Source organism: Heterodontus francisci, chromosome 15, assembly GCF_036365525.1.
Source record: "Heterodontus francisci isolate sHetFra1 chromosome 15, sHetFra1.hap1, whole genome shotgun sequence".
NCBI lineage: Eukaryota > Metazoa > Chordata > Chondrichthyes > Heterodontiformes > Heterodontidae > Heterodontus > Heterodontus francisci.
In genome coordinates this window covers 54555352-54569737 of record NC_090385.1, presented here as the reverse complement: position 1 = coordinate 54569737, position 14386 = coordinate 54555352, and the positions used below count along the sequence as shown (strand labels likewise).

The following is a 14386-nucleotide window of genomic DNA, read 5'->3' as shown; positions in this document are numbered from 1 at the left end:
GGAAGAATAGAATCAAGCTCTGCTGGAACCCTAGATGAGATTGGTGTTTTAACCTACCAACAATTACGTGGCTTGATATTAATCCGTTTTTAACTCATTTCCTACTTCTCTTAAAACTTCTCAAAGATCAAAGTGCAGCTTTTGATAGTCCAATTATGAAACAGTACCACAGTGAAATGGGTTGTTCTCCACAAATATTGTGCTGACGGTCCAAGCTCACAGCCAGAGAAAGACATACTAGAGGACTACTGGCACTGTTAGAATGATACCTCATCATAAATCAGCAGCTTCAGGATAGGAAGAGAGGAAAACGAAAACAAAAAAAAAAAATCACCCAGTTAAGTAATCTCTCAATTCAATTACGAATCTCATCCTACGAACAACATAAAAAAGTAATTATTTTGCACTTGGATGGAAATGACAGTTTCATTTTGAATAAGGCAGAAGATTACAGAACTTTTCAGCAAAAACACAGTTTCACATTGTTCCTCCCAGTGCTTGTGAGGCTGTTGTCATTAGAACGTTTGGGAAAGTGAGTTAGGGAAGTTCCAAACAGATATGTGCTGGACGAAGGATAAAAAAAATGTTGTTCACTTAATGTTCCCATTGTTAAAAAGTCTGCACATTACACAAAGCAGATATAGTTTCATTAAACTGAAATATTAAAACCAGTTCTGATGAAAGGTCACAGACCTGAAACATTAACTCTGCTTCTCTCTCCACAGATGCTGCCAGACGTGCTGAGTATTTCCAGCACTTTCTGTTTTTATATTAAAACCAGTGCCTGTTCTTGAAGAAGTCTCAAGAGCAAAATAGCAAAAGAGCTAAAAACTTCCCAACTCAAACCATGTATTTCATGGTAGGTTGGGGCATCAACTTCAACTGGGGTTCCAACTCCAACTGTGGAATTGCAGGTGCTTTAAACATAAAATTACAGAGTGTCCTTTGTAGTTTTTCAGCTCATTTACACTTGGGGTGAATTTTAACCTCCAAAGGGTTGGGTCAGGTTAGATGAAACTTCAAAAATCTCAAACCCAATTCAAACCTGCACATTTCTGAGTTTAATGGAGGTGAGACAAGCTCCAACCTTCTCCCAGGAGGCTATTTAAATGTTTTAATGAGGCTGGAAGCTGCAATATTTAACCTGCTTTGCAGGTTTAACCCTGGCCAGCCACTGGTCGCAGGTCTCAGGAAACCTGGCAGCTGTAGGGAAAGGTGAAGACAGCTTCTGAGAGAAGGTAAGTGCCTTTATAGCACTGTTTGTAGGCCAGGAGGAACAGAAATGCTACCCAAGGTTTCACCAAGCTCCTCCTCTTGCACTGGATCAGACTCCCCCCCCACCCCCCCACCACTCCCCCTCATATAAAGAACTACTATCAACGATCAGACCCACCCCATCATGCTCCCAGTAGCACCTGCAGGCTCCCTGCCTGGAGCTGCCACCTGCTCTGAAGTGTCCCCCAGACAACTGGAAGGCAACCCTGTCAATCAGGCTGGCTTCCAGGTGGGAATCCTGGCAAAAACAATTCCAATCCAAAACTCCACCCGCTCCACCAGCCTATGCAAACCAACCCTGTGAAAATCGGGGCCTTTGTTTCCATCACAGAATATCTGGGATCATGATTTCAAAAGCAGTATCAATGTGAATTTTAAAAGTAGAAAATGAAAAATCTTTAAAACTTCAGTGCATGTCCCAGTTCACATTACATTTCAAGAACTTCTTTTAAAATATAATTTAAATCCTTAAAGTACTGAAGGTACCAAAGTGGATAATGCAACTGGCAGATGAGGAGTGAGAAAAAGAAAAGGTGTATTTGTCTTGCTGAACAGATTATGAGCACAGACAAAATACACGAGCTTGACTACAGGTCACTGCAATTTCTCCTACTCTCTGACTGTCCCTTCACACTCTATTTCTCCCGAACTCCGTTTGATGGCTGCTCCCTCACACATTACACTGCACCTTTCTTCATTTTCGGCTTACTCTGTTCCTCCCCTTACTTTTAACTTCCTCTGTCAGCATTCCGACTTCATGACTATGAAAACTAGAACCAACAGAATTTTCCACGGGATGATCTGTGGGCAACGATATAACACTACATACAACAGCAACTCCTTGACACTGGCTGCAGAAACCTTGTATAAATCCAAACCTAAACACAACACTCTTTCCCTATTCTCTTCCTCTCCTCACAATTCTCAGCATACAAAACAAGCAAAACTGACAACAGCTCAATGACCTGAAACATGATGGAGAATTTTATGCTGGCGGCGGGGGTCTCGACATTGGGGGAAACTGACACAGAGATCCCCGCGCCACCTCTTTTCCAGAAGGCCAGCCGAATTTAGTGCCGATCAGACATTTAACTGGACAGCCTTCCATAGGATTTAGGATCCCGTCACTGGAAGTCCTGCCCTTGGAGAGCTGGCGGACAATCAAAGGCTGGCAGCTGCTGCACCACCAAGGAGGCACTGGCTGCTGCTGGTGATGACCATCCTGGAGGCCGAGGATCGTTGCTGGACCCAGGCCTCAGGTAGGTCAGGGTGGGAGGGGTCTCACGGAAGGGGGGTCAGCAGCAAGGGCAGGGAGTGAGCCCCCCCTTCCCAATGCTGGGTCCCTCATTCAAAGACACCCCCCACCAGAGCCGGGAAGCAGCCAACACAGTTTTTGGTGCCGTGTTTCCCGTGGGGTGACAAGGCTGCCTGCCACATGGGTAATTGCAGCTGTGGCAGGAAAAAGCCATTAGTTGGGGGTTAAATACCCAGGTAAGGGCCTCAATTGGCAGCAGGGCGAGAAGGCTGGCCTTCCCACCCCGGACTAAATTTCAGCACAGGCGGGATGGTGGCGGCAAAGTCCACCACCCCCCCTGCCACCATCCCACCTGATTTTATGCTCTCCCGGTCTCCAAATCTGCCCCAGGGGAGAGCATAAAATTGCACCCATTAACTGTTTCTCTCTCCACAGATGCTGCCAGACCTGCTGAATATTTCTAGCATTTTCTGTTTTTAGTATTTTGCTGTTGTACTAAGTTTAGCTTGATTAATGTGTATTTATTTTAAATTTCAAAGAGTAGGAAAATTAGTTTCCTAAATAATTTTCCCTAAATGCATCATGCCTGATGTAGTATAATGACATGCAAACCGCAGAGTCTACAGTTTGATCCCCAATCTTGTTGACTTAGCTAGTCTCAGCCAGGGTAGCAGCTGGGGTTCTCCAGTTAGTTTTAATGAGTTTAGTATCAGAATTGGGTCAATCGTAGCAGTCTCACCTGAGTCAGAGGTTATGGGTTCAAGCGCTACTCCAGGAACTTAAGTCCATAATCTAGGCTGATAATTCAGGGCAGTACTGAAGGTGTAAGGCTTTGCCAGAGGTGCTGTCTTTCAGATAGGATATTAAAATGAGTTCCTGTCTTTTTTTTATTCGTTCATGGGATGTGGGTGTCACTGGCTTGGCCAGCATTGATTGCCCATCCCTAATTGCCCTCGAGAAGGTGGCGATGAGCTGCCTTCTTAAACCACCGCAGTGCTTGGGGTGTAGTTGCACCAACAGTGCTGTTAGGAAGGGAGCTCCAGGATTTTGACCCAGTGACAGTGAAGATGAAAGATCACATGACATCTTTTAAAGCAGGGGAGTTTTCCTGGAGTACTGGTCACTTAGTTCGCTCTCAACTAAGACTACCAAATGCAAATTATCTTGCCATTTTTCTCACTGCTGTTTGTGGGATCTTGCTGTGTGTAAATTGGTTGCCACATTTCCTACATTACAGTGACTTCATTTCAAAAGCACTTCATTATCTGAGAGGCAATATGAATCACTGTGACATCACAAAAGACACTATATAAATGCAAATCCTTTATTTTCTATTTTTCTTTTTAAAACTTATCCTGTGCTCTCTTTACACGCATCTTATTTCATTTCGGTCAGAAATCGATTCTGAACACGACAACCTATTGCAGTTCTCCAACTCGCCAACAATGTCACTGTTGAGCAGAGCATTATATTGTACAGTATCGGCCACAAAATTCATTTTGTGAGTTGAGGTTCGGAACAGGTTTCACATTTTACACAAAATTGGGATACCTGAATGCTACTGGGTAAAAAAAAAAAATCCCCAGACTTTCCTGAAATTGATCTGCCTTTTTCCAGCTCTGAAATGATTGATCCACAACTTTCCATAAATTACAATGTTTACAAAATTCCAACTGTATTCATTTTGTGGACTTTCCTTACAAACATTGACACAGCACAAAGGCACATTCTAATAACACATTTGATTCTGAAGTTCACATCTGCCTTCAGATCAAGAATTGAGAGGAATGCTCACGAAATTTCTGGCTGTTATTCCAGCAGAACAACACTATGATTGTTGCCTCTCTAAACTTCCTTCTCTTTTTCGTCCTAAATTGCAAGTATGCTGTTAACCAAACTCTTCCCCCCTACTTGCATCCTCACATTGTTGAAAATGAGTCTCACTGCAAAATCTGCAACTCTTTCCCATAAAAGAAATGGAATCCCGTACCTTTCTCGGTCTTCCCTCACACCTATAACCTACAGGCTTTTAAAACTCAACATGGTGTCATCAAATTATTTCTTGATTTGCCTTATCTTCTCTCCTATTGTTTTCACCCTTTGTGATGTCCTGCACTTTCTGCCTTAGTCTTCACCATGCTGTCTCAATTTTTAAAAAAATTGGAACTCTGAATCCTAAAAGTATTATAATGTTTATTTCAGTCTTGAAAGAGTTAACTACTTATAGTTTTCAGATGGACTTTTGGATTATGAATGGATCTCTTAAGCATTGAAGAATAGCAGAAAAACAATTAATGTGTGAAATTCCTATCTTTAATAATTTTGGTAAAAAAGTCAACACAAATATTACATGAACACTGCTTTATATTCATGTCACCTTTTTGCAAGATAAAAATTTCATTCGTAAGTGTTTACCTCACTGACTCTACAGCCTGTTATTCTCATGAATAAGCAGTTTGAGAATGAAACTATATATGTGGTTTCTGGGTAATGCCCCATATATAGTGAAAGCCTCGAACATCTCATCCCACGTTCACTATTCAAAAGCACAGAATTAAATTACAAACTTAAACATGGAAAATAACTTCTATTCTGATTGTCACATGGTAACTTGTTCTGTTGACTAACAGCAACCACCTGAAATTGAAGGCATAATGCAAAGGTACTCTAGTATTTCTAGTCAAGAGCCATAACCCGAGCAATAACTTATTTACAGATCTACCATAAAACAAGAATGTTTGTTAAATTTCTTAAATACTGTTTCTCTCTCACACACTTCTCCTACATTGCTAGCATATCTTAAGCAGCAAGTGCATGATATTCCTTCCATCTACAAACAACAAATGAACAACCTGAACTCTGAATTTCTGAAGGCATCAAGGGCCCAACTTTAAATGTGTTCCCTGAACAGAGATGGCAGGCAAGGAAAGTGAGGTACAACGACGACACAAAGATGCACTAAAAACTGGAAAGCGATGCTATGAAGAAGCAGGTCTTTGTTTGAATGTCACTGTTCCACATCCCAGCAGCAACGTAAAGTGCATTCTCTCTCTTGTACTGATTCCAGTTACCGGTAAATTAACAGACAAGTAGTCATGCTCAAAGATGGGGCCACAGGTAAAGGGAAAACTGCCTTAAGTGGTCCCAAGCTGGACTAGAAACTAGCATATAACATGTGAAATAAACTTAATACCGTCAGCTTTGCTCAGTGGAACACTCTCACCTCAGAGTCAGAAAGTTTGGGGTTTAAAGCCAACTCCAGAGATGCTAGCACATAATCTAAGCTGACATTAGAGAACTGCACTGATGGAAGTACCATCTTTCCAACGAGACATTAAAGCAAGGTCCTGTCTGTATGTTCAAGAGGTTGTAAAAGATGACATAGCAATAATCAATGGAGGGCAGATTTCCTACCAACATCTATCTCTCAACCAACACCACAAAAACAGTTTCTTGTTTTACCTGTATAACAGTAGAGACTGCACTTAAAAATAATTAATTAGCTATGAAGCCCTTTGGGATGTCTCAAGGCGGTGCAATATGAATACGAGCTCTTTCTTTCTATCTACTGTGCAGATCAGTCACTACCACACATCTTCCTTCAGCTGGAAGGCCAGGGTCATTGGAACACCTGATGAGCATCTATGTCACAAGCGCAGATCTCTGATAAGACAGCTGATAAGTGATGAAATACTATCAGCCTTATCACAATAAATTTAGTGCATCTTAAAAACGTGCTAAAATGTTAAGGGCATGCAAAATCATTTTTTAAAATTGTCATGCAAAGATTAAACTGATACAAGTCTGTATAATGGATGATATATTGTACTTTTCTGAACATGTCATCATATGCTAGAACACCCAGGTTGTATAAAATTGAGTAATTTAGAACTTTGTGTTAATGGTCAAACCAGATCATTATACCTTTATTATGATATACTAAATATTCCTGTCTTCTCTCCCTTCAAAGAGCATTTCTCACTTGTGAACATCAGAAAAGAGAGGTGATATATCCTACCTGCAATTCTGTTGAATGACAGTTGGCTTCAGTCGCTATTTACTGCATACTGTGATGCCAATCATCGTTTTAAGGATCAAGGAAATTAAAATGTACACTATAAAAAGAATGACAAGACTGACTTACTAAAGCTTATAAAGTTTCTCTTTATGGATTGATTAATCTTGCAAACTTCAGCCCAAAAACCAGCTGAGACTCTCAGATATATTGAATGGAGATGAAAAGAGATTTTAAAAAATACTGGAATAGCTGGAAAAGCACAGCAGGTCCGACAACATCCAAAGGAGGACAAACAGGTTAAGGTTTCAGCTGCAGACTCTTTTCTGACAAAAGTTCACCATTCAAAATGTTAACCAAACTTTCCCATTGAAATGCTGACAGATCTGCAACATTTCCCGTGAATATATGCTTTACATAATTTCTTTACTGACAATGTGCTGAAGACTGCTGAAATACTAAGGAATCTGCCCAATATGAGGCAGTGTATATTGAGGTCAGATATAGCATTCAGCCTTGTTACCTCGTCACTTACATGCTTGCACCCTCTACTGCATCTAGTGAGCTCACTAATAAAAGTTGAGAACAAAGTTTGATTTCAGACTAAAACTAGAGTATTACTTATGAAAAAATGGCCAGTGATGAGTTTACAGATCTAATTCAATCTTTGGTGCCTGTTAATATCTGTTAATTGACTCCCAGCTTATGATGTCACCAGAGCCAGAGTAATGAATGCAATCTAGTAATTTTTGTCAACTATGTGACATTCCACATACAATGCAATCCCTCACCATCGAATACTCAATGCATACTTCGCTATACTGCCACTGAGCTCACTCACGCTTCAACCTGTGACCTTGGTGAGCCAGTACAGTAAAACAAAAATGGAAGGTTCCTCTTTAGGGTATGGCGATGTGGGTTGAACAGTCCTGCCCTTTGTACAGTACACTCCCTGCAAAAAAGATAACATCGTTCCTGCCCATCAGATCTCATTTGTCCCAGATCCATTCATTCGACTCTTACGCGATTCAGGCCCACTTCACACCAACTTTTTTTTCAGATTGCTTCTGTTGATTCGGAGTTTATCTGACCGATGCCCGGGATCGCAGTGTGCTATCCGTCTTCACACTTGCTGAAGGCATGGATTAAATTTAGAGGGGAGTGGGGGTTTACCAAACGACATTCTCACAACTTTTATCTAAGCTGAATGACGGATTTCTCCACCACCAACTCAAATTATTCTAAACTATGAAGTTATCATATGTTGCGTGTTTCCAAAAAAATTGCAATGTTTTTAAATGAAGCCGAAGTTGCTCCATTTGATTAGAAATTTGCCAAGTGTTGGGTTGGTACTGAGCAGTCAAACTTGGGATAGTTGCCCTCTTGGCTCGGTGGCTCTGCGGGCGAACAGGGACATTGATAGAGCCCGGGTGTTACTGACAGAGCCAGGCGGAGTTCGCAATCTGTCTGTGTGTCTCTGTCTGTGTGAGCCGAGGCTGCCAGAGGATCGCACCCCTGAGCTCCCAAACAACTGCGCTCCATGTATTTCCGAGTCTCTCTCTCTCTCTCTCTCTCCGTGCGATCCCCAAGCCATCATCATCATCAGAAACAAAGCGAACCCGATCTCTCCCCCACCACCAGAGCCCCGGTACAGTCTTACCTTCGGGGCCTGTTAGTTAGTGAAGCTCTCCCTGTCCCCCCCGCTCCTCCTCCTAACCGGCTGCTTGGTGATCTCAGGGACGAGGAGAAAGAGCGCCCAGAGAGATTTGTCGGGGGTGATTGGTGAAGAAATTGAGATTTCCCCGGAGTGTCTTTGCGCAGCCACGCCGCCGCCCTGTAACACAATTTCCGTCATCTGTATCAACAACCTCCTCCACCCTTAAAAGGGCAATGACCCTTCTCAGCCAGACCCTCTATTTACTGTCAGATCGACGTTTTGTCATCACTTTTTTTTTTAAAACGCTACCCTCCCAACGAGGTACAGTGCTGGCGGTTTGCATTTTTGGTTGCAATATATCACCTTGCGGATGAATCATTTTTAACTAGAGTGGTTTGATCGAGTGGGGCCCATAAACTGTTAAATTACCAACCTCAATTAATTTTTAAAGTAGCATTCATTAAAAACAGTAATGCAGTAATTTAAAAAGGCCAAATAAAATATTATATCTAGTGACCGGCCACGATATTTTCACTGCAATAAAATGGTAATCTAGAGGGTGGGGGGAGTGGGGGCAGAGGTACTGTAGTGTCTTCGATTCCTTTCCCGGAGATCGGAAATAGCTTAGGATGGCCAATCCTTTTTTAAAAAAATCACGCTTCAATCACCAACTTCTGCAGAGCTGCAGGTAAGTTTTTCAAAAACCGACGCATGGAAAAGAATTCAAGGCAATGCTCCATTTTTAAATCCTGAGATAGATATCCTCCCCCGTTAGGAACTTCACTCCTGCTCACTCACATGTTCGCATTCACCATCTTGTGTCGCACTATACTTAGTTCTGCAGATAATTTACAGGCACGAAGCCACCAGGTGTTCTCCACAGTACGTTAAGCATCCGTGCAACATGAACATTTTCCGAACATGGGCAGTCACCAATAAACTACTGATTCATAACTCACTCATCAAAGTTTGCAATCCAATGCCGATCGATATGGCATCCAATATTAATTCACTTTCCAAAAAAAAGGAAACCTGGTCGAAGTGCCAAAGTAAATAAGTTTCCACAGTTTTGAGATCCTGGCAAAGAATAAGGGTGGGAGACTGTGGTAATCCTGATAAAATAAATGCATGCAGTTGAAAATCGAATTACTTTTAACTGCTGAATATTTAAGAATGACCAGCATTGGTCTTATGCTAGCTCCTCACCAGGAGACCAGCTCAGATGTACAACAGCCCGTGATCTGACACTTGGTAGCTATGCCTCTCTTGCTCACTGTTGATGTAAAAATGTATAAAACACCCTATCTGTAAAACCATCATTGAGGCATATTTCTTGCAGGATCCCTATGTATAACAGAGCAGCAGTTTGAAAGTTGAAGACGTTTCCAGATGAATGAATTTTAGAATAATTTATTTTCAAAGAGTTGCAAAGGTGTGATTGTCATGTAAAACTTTACCCATGAGAATCACCATTTAAAACTGCTGAATATCTTTATTGTAATGGTTGTGTTAGAATTGTCATTCTGCTATGATTTTTCATTCTTCCAGTCGTTACCATTTCAATAGTTCTCAAGTGTAAAATTACAGACCCACCTCTATGATCTTACATCCATTAATTGTAATGGCGGAAAAATTATGGAGATCAGCCCACAATATCTTGATATAAGCTGCCAGCCGATGAGGCTCCTGCCATGAATCACAGTTCTGTAATATTGTCTCTATACTGTGGCTTAGGAGCCAACTGTGGCCCGCTTCCTCAGCAGATACGCTGCTGTCTGCATCTCTGGGCCTTCAGCCACAGCCTGCAATGAGAAACCGCTGGAAGTGGATAGGTAAAATTAAATAGGAAGAGAAATAGTGGCATTGTGGACCTTGCCAAAAAGTTAGGTAGAAATTTATGGCATGCAAATTGAATTTTTGACACTGTTCCTGAAGTATTCAGAACTCTGCACCCAGTATCAATGCGAGCTTGGAGAAAAGCTTCCAAATGAAAATGTTTCAAGACAATAGTGGCAGTTAGTTCATTAATCAGTTAAAGTAAGATATAATTGGTTAAGCCTATCCTGAGAGAAATGAACTGAAGTTCTCTTCTTCGTAAGGAACTTCAAAAGCTCAAACTTTTCCTAACCTGCTGATCTTATAAACACTTCTGCAAGGGTTGCATGACTTTAATCAGGAGTTCATTGGTTGATTTTTACTTTTCCCTAATCCAGGGACACGAGTACATTGCCCTACCAACATCATGGAAATCAGGTAACTAAGGTAACAGAGAGGGCATTAAACCTGGGACTTTCCTAGTCTATACGGGCAGCCATAAAGGTGGGGCTAAAGTGTGGCGAGTCGAAGAGACTTAGCAGTTGGCAGGAAAAAAGACAGAAGCGCAAGGGGAGAGCCAACTGTGTAATAGCCCCGACAAACAAATTTTTCTGCAGCACCTGTGGAAGAGCCTGTCACTCTGGAATTGGCCTTTATAGCCACTCCAGGCGCTGCTCCACACACCACTGACCACCTCCAGGCGCTTACCCATTGTCTCTCGAGATAAGGAGGCCAAAGAAAGACACTTCAGTAATATAATAAAAGCAAAATACTGCAAATGCTGGAAATCTGAAACACAAACAAGAAATGCTGGAAATTCTGAAGAAGGGTCACTGACCTGAAACGTTAACTCTGTTTCTCTCTCCACAGATGCTGCCAGACCTGCTGAGTATTTCCAGCATTTCTTGTTTGTGCTATACACTTCAGTTACCTATTGATTTTTTAAATTCATTCGTGGGATGTGAGCGTCACAGGCAAGGCCAGCATTTACTGCCCATTCCTAATTACCCTTGAGACGGTGGTGGTGAGCCACCTTCTTGAACCGCTGCAGTCCATGTGGTGTAGGTACACCCACAGTGCTGTTAGGGAGGAAGTTCCAGAATTTTGTAACCCCTGTCTTTATATGGCTAATTCAGTTAAGTTTCTGATCAATGAGAGCCGAGTGACGATGAAGGAATGACAATATAGTTCCAAGTCAGGATGGTGTGTGACTTGGAGGAGAATTTGCAGGTAGTGGTGTTCCCATGCATCTGCTGCCTTTGTTCTTCTAGGTAGTAAAGGTTGCGGGTTTGGGAGGTGCTGCTGAAGGAGCCTTGGTGAGTCGCTGCAGTGCATCTTGTAGATGGTATACACCTCTTCCACTGTGTGCAGTGGTGGAGGGAGTGAAGGTTTAATGTGGTGGATGGGGTGCAAATCAAGCGAGCTGCTTTGTCCTGGATGCTGTCAAGCTTCTTGAGTGTTGTTGGAGCTGCACTCATCCAGGCAAATAGAAAGTAGTCCATCACTTGCCCTTGTAGATGGTGGACCGGCTTTGAGGAGTCAGGTGGTGAGTTACTCACTGCAGAATTCCTAATCTTTGACCTGCTCTTGTAGCCACAGTATTTATATGGCTGGTCCAGTTAAGTTTTTGGTCAATGGTTAATCCCAGGATTTTGATGGTGGGGGTTCAGCAAACATAATGTATTGAACGCCAAGAGGAGATGGTTAGATTCCTCTTGTCGGAGATGGTCATTGCCTGGCCCTTAATAAATTTGCTTAGGTATTGGCAAGAGATTCCTGATTCATTTTTAATCTGTTAATGCTCTTGATTGTATTTAACTATCTTCTGTATTGATTAAATAAATACCAAAAAGGAAAAGAGGAAGAGAATCACAATTGATAGATGGAAAATCGGACATGGACAGAGTTGGAGTGAAAGGCAGATAGAAAATTACAACCAGATAGAAAGATTTTTTTGTGTAGAAAAGATGGGGAAAGATACAAGAAGGAGGATTAGAGACAGACAGAAGATCAGAGACACAGAGAGAAGAAGATATGAGGGAAAATGACTGAGGGAAAATGACAGAGGCATAGAAAGTGGGAATATGACAAATAGTCAAACAAAGGGAGTCAGAGATTGAGGGAAAGAGAGAGATTATTATTAGAGACACAAAGTTGGAGTTACAGAGGGAGAGACAGGACAATTAAAGAGGAAGAATCACATACAGACAAACACAAAGTTAGAATGAGAGAAGAGATATGGATGGAATGATAAGCAAAAAAAATCAGAATCAAATTGAAAGAATGAGAAAATATGATAAATGGGAGAGTAAATCAGTGGCTGTCAGGGAGAAGGAAACATGGGGAAAAGTGAGAGAGAATCTCAGAAGGAATCAAAAGAAAACAGCAACATGGAAGAGAATCAAAGACAAGCAAATAGTTAAAAGGGAGGAGAGTGAGAGAAAGAAATATACAGAGTGGGAGAAAGAAAAAGGAATCCAAACAGAGGGAGAGGAAAGAACACATATTGCAAGAAAGAAAGAATCACAAATGGCAAAAGACTGTTAGAACTGAAGAGAGAAATGAGAGGAGTGCAACACAGAGAAGAGACACAAACAGACAGAGAAAGAGAATCGTAGACAATCAAACATAAAGTTAGAATCAGAGAGCACCATCCGACGGACAGATTGACAGAGGGAAACTTGTATCCCTGTTGGCCCCCCAAGTGTCATCACTGTTCCACTGCTATGTTTCTAACACACTCAGACTTGTCACACTGTTGCTGCTAACATGTTGCGCAGGCATGTCTAATTGGGGTCAGAGTACTAAACTGGGACGTCAGGGGCAGAGCCAAGCTGAATAATTTATGGTGCTGGGGGAAATGTAGAATATATTCATTCTCGTTTAAAACATATCAACTGAATTGTAACTTAAAATACTCCAGAATGAACATTTCACATTTAATTTATTTAAGTAGTATAGTTAAAAAAAACTTACTGAATGGTAAAATCTAAGTGGAATCGAATTTAACGAACGCCATTACTAGAAAAGATTGGCATTGCCCTTTTAAATTCAGGATCTGACCCCTTTAAACTTTGTTTAAAATGGCCATATCCCTTTTCAAAAGGGAACTTGTCAACTTCACATCATGTCAAACAGCTCTGTTGTTGCTGCTGCTGTGGTGTTGGCTTTTTTTTATAACAAAGCCACTAAAATACTAAAAAAACTGAGTTGGTTTGTTTTCAGTTTACAAAATTATTGTAACATGTATATTTTTCTATACGTTAGAAGCTTCAAATCATTTAATTGGAAAGAAGAGCATCTAATTTTGTGGGGCCTTAATTACCATTTTAACTTCATTCAAATCAGTTTTGACAGCACAACACTACACAAACTTTCTACATGTTTTGACTGTTGTGAGAATACATACAAGTCATCAACATTTTGCCTGATTTACCTGCAAATACAGGCATGATACTTCACCAGATAGGTTTAAGCAAAGTGAATAACCAACTTGATAAAAAAGGCTGCATTTTTTCCACCCGAGCTCCACAACAGTTTAAATATGAGCTCTTTCAGATTTCAACTATATCTTTTGGAGATGTTTCAAATTTTTCACTTTTTGGACAACTGGACTCCTGTTTACATCAAAACTAGATCTCATCCACTGGCTCTGATAGAAATTTGGAAATTTTAATCATGCTGTCTGTATATAATGAAAAAGGCTGAAGGAAGAATGCTCCACTTTATGCAAACTGTGGCAAATATCTATGACTTAAGCCAAAGCTAACCAATAGATACAAGTTTTATTTTACTTGGTTTATTATTACACTGTACAAGCTAGATCAATATCGGAAATACACTTCATGGGAAAACTATCTGCATGTTCATGCCCCCAAATGTAGACATGCACACTCAGTAGTAGGAAGTGCAGGGAACCTGACCATGCTCCACATCTCCCCAGGGGAGGAAAAGTGGCAACTGGATTGAAAATTCAAATTGTTACATAAACATTTTTAATCACCATTTTTAAGCTTTTAAACTTTAAAATCTTTCTTCTATTTTCTAGCAGCTAGTGCCTTTAATAATGTTAGTTTATGCATTGGTTAGCTTCAATAGATGGCACAGTAGTGATCATAAAACAAATGAAAATTCTACAAACATTTCAAAACTAGCATTTTTTAGAGCATCAAAACAAATGGAAAATAAAAACCCCATAAAACATAGAATTTTCTGGAAATATGCAACAGGAAAGTGAAAGGCTGCTTAATATTTTGAACTAATGCAAAACAGCAACCTTTCCTTTTCAGATGTTGACTAACTTGCTGCACATTTCTAGCATTTTATTTTTACAACAACTTGTATTTATACAGCACCTTTAACACAAAAT

At 40.9% G+C, this 14386-nt stretch overlaps 1 protein-coding gene across 5 annotated transcripts in view; it reads right to left on the bottom strand.

Annotated features, from left to right (window-relative positions):
* The window catches only part of LOC137377667 (BCL-6 corepressor-like protein 1), a 355666-nt gene that overhangs the window by 281770 nt on the left and 59510 nt on the right, over window positions 1–14386 (bottom strand). For 2 of the 5 annotated variants that reach the window (XM_068047572.1, XM_068047569.1), the window contains exon 1: window positions 8206–8390. The exons of 2 other annotated variants lie outside the window; for them this stretch is intronic. The gene's annotated coding sequence lies outside the window, so the exon portion shown is untranslated. Of the gene's footprint in view, window positions 1–6548; window positions 6646–8205; window positions 8391–14386 lie in introns of those variants that run through there. One more of the 5 variants, XM_068047571.1, reaches the window with a different exon arrangement.